The sequence below is a fragment of the Nelumbo nucifera genome, chromosome 6 (assembly GCF_055504915.1).
Source record: "Nelumbo nucifera cultivar China Antique chromosome 6, China Antique-T2T, whole genome shotgun sequence".
In the NCBI taxonomy this organism is placed as follows: Eukaryota; Viridiplantae; Streptophyta; class Magnoliopsida; order Proteales; family Nelumbonaceae; genus Nelumbo; species Nelumbo nucifera.
Window position 1 is genome coordinate 35,153,740 of NC_142654.1, and position 5,538 is coordinate 35,159,277.

The 5,538-nt window shown below is 37.6% G+C and overlaps 1 pseudogene; it reads left to right on the forward strand.

The window, feature by feature from the left end:
- Nucleotides 1-4,147: 4,147 nt before the first annotated feature.
- Nucleotides 4,148-4,501, forward strand: LOC104606495 (multifunctional methyltransferase subunit TRM112 homolog A pseudogene; annotated as a pseudogene).
- The last annotated feature ends 1,037 nt before the right edge of the window (nt 4,502-5,538 follow it).

Sequence of the window (5,538 nt, forward strand, 5' to 3'; positions counted from 1 at the left end):
GTCATGTGCACCTGAGCGTCTCGTTCCTCTTAAATTCTCTCTATTGTTTGTTTCTTCTTGTCGAATTGGAGGGAAAGAGAGAGGGAGAGAGAGAGAGAGAGAGTGAGAGTGCCAGGTATTCCATCACCTTGATTTAGAAATAGTTTATATCTTGATCTTGATTATTTTAGAACTGAGCAAATATGATGAACAAATTAAAAGATCTTCATCACCCAGCAGCTTCTTTCAGCTTCAACTTAACCAAAAAATCATTATCTAGCCCTTTACGATAGGAAAGTTATGTCATATTCATGAATATGGTATTATTGATCTTATCAACTAATAGGAGTTGTTCTTGATGGTTGGTATAATATGTCCCTTTCATTCATTACAGTAAAGAACATTAAGATGTATATACTCAATAAAGACAAGGAAAGAGGCCTCCCATGAAAGAAAAATGAACAAAGGGAGAATAACCCAGCATACAAGCATGGGAACGTATGAAGAAGGTTCTATTAACAAATTTCTTAGGTCATAGCTAAGGATATTGTCTCTATCAAGCAATGCTTCAAGTATAAACCATTTGTAAAAATTAAAATGACCACAAGGAATTACATGGAGAAATGATATATAGCAAATCAGAATTATTATGAAGATGCTTTTTTTTTTTTCAAAATACTTACCTTGAAATTTCGTTCATCAATTGACAAAAGAGTTTATGTTGGATATATTTGCTACTTCCATAATAATTAACTCGTCTATGCATTAATTTGTTCATACAGCTTATATATCTGTTATTCTCTTAAAACCAAGCATACGACACATGTAAAGAAAACATTTTTTAACTTCACAAGGAAAAAGCACATGGGAAATCAGTTATTGGTTCAAGGAAAAAAAATTATGTTTCTTCTTATTTTTCAGCATTTAAGAAGGATAGGGAACCAGAGCTTACTCAGTTGTTAAATCTTGGGCCCCCGTTCACTTTTCGGGAAATTACTTACCCGGATAAGCATTTCATAAGTGCATTTACCTGTATTTTTTATTTCTCGGGTAAATAAAATAATGACCATTTTAGCCATAAAAATGCATTTTTAAAAGGACAATTTTGTCCCATCCAAGTATTGACAACTTTCCTCCTAGGTGGGAAAGTTAGTTGTCCATCTGAGAGATGGGTGCCACTTACTCGGATAAGCGATACCTAAGAAAAATAAATTTTCTATAGACCCCACATAAATCTGAAAAAAGAATATGGATATGTTGTTCAGTAGGAACAAAAATCCCATTGACCAAAAGATGAACCCTTCGTGGCTTGTGCCATAAACCAGGGCTCTATGGCTAGCTATTTGGATCTTTCAACAATTACAAATGTGTTCCACTATTGCCGATGAGATTAAAAAAAATCCACTTCCTAGCTTTGTCATAGACAAGAAAATTTAACCCACTTGGATAATCATAGCATGCATTAATTGGTGAATCTTAGAGAAGTTTGAGAAGGGACACATACCATATATATAGTTACATATATGCAGGAGAAAATCTATTCCATAGCAATGAAGACAAAAGCAGTGATGAAATGGAGACAATGACAACTAAAGGCGAGGCGTACGACTTAAGGTTAATCACTCAAGTCTCAAGAACAATCTCTCTGCAACTTTGAGTTGTGGTTCAAGGAAATCGGGATAAATATTACATCCAAAAGGAATGCTTTCAACTTGGCCTTTGCCTCATGTTGTTTTTATAGTAAATGCACAAACGATATGGCAGAACTAAGGGCAGTAGTCGATGCATGGGTTGTTTATAATTAGTGTTATATATATATATATATATGAGTTTCTGTTGCAATTCGATTCAAGGCTCTTTTCACACAAACAGAGAAAATGATAGACCAGCTGGCATCTTCACCAACCACACTTGCAACATAATGGCATCTCATATTTATAAAGCCATTGCCGACATTCCTTGTAAAGTCAAAGCTGCATTTTTTTTCATGGAAAAACATAGATTACTTACTGAAGCTGAGTTTGAAAGGAGTACAAATGCAAATATGTAGAGTGTAAAACCTTATATTTTGTATGTATTTGTACTGTACATATTTGTATTTATACTCCTTCCAAACTGAGCCTGAGTATTTGTACTCCTTCCAAACTGAGCCTGAGGGAAAATGTTAACATGCCAGACTTCACTTCATCAATTTTGGGCATATGAAGTTTAATCCAAAGTAAACATTTACTCTCTTCTTTGTCTCTTCTTCTCTGTGAGAGGAAACTGCCATCAATGTCATCTATAAAATGACATTCCAACCAAGAAATCGAAGATCTCAGGACAATCGACCGAATCTGAGCTAGCCATAGTAATTCAATTGAGAGTTTGAGACAATGTTCAGCTAGCATCTTCAACCTCTCATCAGCAAGGGGCATCTGTCTCTCTCTCTCTACGGCGGTTCGAAAACATTGATTGAGACAATGTTCACCATCTTCAACCTGGGGGCACCTCTTTCTCTCTCTCACTCTCACTCTACCGCGGTTCGAAAACATTGATTGAGACAATGCTCACCATCTTCAACCTTTCATCAGCAAAAGGGGCACCTCTCTCTCTCTATATATATCCCTTCTCAATTCAATGAACCAGAGCACTAGAACTACCGATTTTTTTGTTTGTGTTTTTTGGAATACCAATCCCTTTCTTTTCCACAATGTTTACGACATTAATAACCAAAAGACATAAATGCAAATGGATCTAGTAATCCTGTCCCAATTTGCATTAATTCCCTTGAACCGTCGTGTTCTTGATATGCAATGATCATTTTTTGCTTTTGCATTGTAAACAAGCACAGCCTTATGGTCATCTCACTCTTGAAGCATTTGTTAGCTTCCACTACAGTTCTGTGGTCAAGGATCCAAGTTATTAAATCTACTTAGTTACTGGATAGTTAAGTCTAAACAAATTTAATATAAAACCTTATTTATTTGTGTGTTTTTTTTTATTAAAATTGAAAAAAATTAACAAAGAACGAGCAAATAAAAATTATTTTTCAACATGAAAAATCTAAATGTTATTAGGAAAAAATACAAAAAGTGGAAACTTGAATCACCAATGGAGATTAACGTAACTGAGTTTCCCAAATAATTAAGCAAAGTTATTATCAAATCAAACAAAATGCAAATTCTAGTATATGGGAGCACTATTCATTCTATATGATAGGAGAATGAATTAAGACCATGCATGGCACTTTATGAACATGGGTTCTGTTGTATTTTCTGATCTCACCTCCCTTGAATCAAGAAGCTCAGGTGTTTCTATGCGATAAAAAATAACAGTACTCCGACATGCTAATATCCCTTCCCCAGTCAGGGATCTATTCCTCATACCAACCTCACAATGTGTCTCAACTATGATCGGCGTGAGGTGCGTTTGGGAGGAGTAAATTCTGACTTTTTTCTCTCCCTCAAAAAAATTAATAATAGGGAAATTGTCTAAAATCCACCATCACTTTTTATGAATTCTCTTAAACGAATCATAACTTTTCAAAACATCCAAATTTCACTATGTTAACAAGATTTTATTTTCTAAAACTCACCACCCGTTAGAATACCATTAAAGTTCATTGACCCAAGTTGTCCGCACCAAACTAAATGCAAGTTTCATGACTAAACTGCCCTTGAATGGTGAGTCAGCTTGTTAAATATTTTTTTGACTGAAATGCCCTTAACTGCCCAATCCTATTGCATATATAATATTCCCATTCACTGAAAGCCTTTCTTGCTCTCAATGTCCCAGAGTGTTCTTGCTCTTAACATCAATATTCCCATCCGCTGATATTTCTGCACTGATGCCCAATTGTGGTGCTAATGAATTCCTTGGAGCATAGGGAAAGAATTCCTTGGAGAAATTTGGCATCAAATCTGATGCTCTGCAACTCAACTCTTCAAAGAGAAAAGGAAGTACACAAATGGGAAGAAAAAGAACAAGCAGAATCATGAGGTTTGTTGCTTCGATTTTGAATAAAATTTAGAAGAGAAGCAAGAAGACCCCTCCGACCACGACGGGTTGTACTTTGTCACAGAAACCCCTCTCCCTCTATCTCCCTCCCTTTATCAGCGATTTCCATTTGTTTTTGTAGGGATTTCCTCTCCCGAGCTCTGGTCGTTGTTGACAGACCAAGAGAGAAATGAGACTTTTGGCACACAACATGTTTTCTTGCAACATCAAAGGTGTCATGAACGGTTTCCCTCTGCGACTTGAGGTCGAGAAATTTGTGGAGAAAGAAGTCGATTTCAGTGTAGAGTTTCTCAGGAACATATTCCCCAAGATCGAATGGAAGGCTCTCGTCAATGCCGCTCGATCCATGGGCTACTCTCAACTTCCCGATGCGGCCGATTCATCCATGCTCAATTCCGATGACTTCCTGAAGAAGTTCCACCACGCCCTACTCGAGCTTGACCTTGAAGAAGGTGTTCTAATATGCCTGGAGACCGATCGGCACTTCTTGGTCAACAAGGGAATCCCTAGAAGTCTACACTAATGGCAAATGGCCAATGTATTTTACGTTTACATATCATCAGCTCAGGCAAAGGAAAAGGAACGTACCTTGAATGAATTCCACTTCCACACCGTACCGTCCTCCTTGGTGACATGTGCTAGAAAGTTAAAACAAAAGGAAAATAGCAAAGAACAATAATAGAAATAAAAGAGAGAGTGAAAATAAAAAAAAAATAATTTAACCAACCTGCCTTGTTAGGGTCGGAATCAACCCTATTTATAGTTACAGAGGAGTGAGTTAGAGTAGGACTATACATAGATGAGATAGAGCTTATCTGGGTCAATTCTAGGATAGTTCTTATCTTGAGATAGGATTAGAATTATCCTAGTTTGTTTAGGATAATTCTTATCTTTGAGAAGTAGATTAGGGTTATCCTAGTCACCTAAAAGAGACCCAGTAGATCTTATATGTCAGATGGGTTAAGCTAAGATGGGCTTGGATTTATGTAAACGTGCCTGGGCCATACATGAGCCCATGCTCGTCTATGTTATTATCCCCCCGCAAGCTGAACGAGGAGACGAGAAGCTTGTCCCGAAGAGAGACAAAATGAGCTGTGGAGAGTGCCTTAGTGAAGATGTCAATTATCTGGTCGGTTGTGGGAATATACCGGATCTGAAGCTTCTTCTGGGTGACTAGATCACGCAGGAAATGAAAGTCTACCTCCACATGTTTCGTCAGAGCATGAAAAATAGGGTTGGCTACTAAGTGGGCAGCACCCATATTATCACACCAGATAATAGGGGGAAAAGGTAGAAAGCCAATGTCTCACAGCAGAGACTGAATCCATAATAATTTCGTGCCTATGTTGGCGAGAGATCTGAACTCAGATTCGGTGCTAGAGCGAGCAATAGTGTGCTGCTTTTTGGAGCTCCAGGAGACCAAATTGGAGCCAAGATAAATTGCAAAACCCCCTGTAGATCGTCGATCATCTGGACAACTGGCCCAATCGGTGTCTGTGTAAGCGGTTAATTGCCATGACGAAGATCCCTAAAAATACAGATTATGAGTGAGAGTACCCT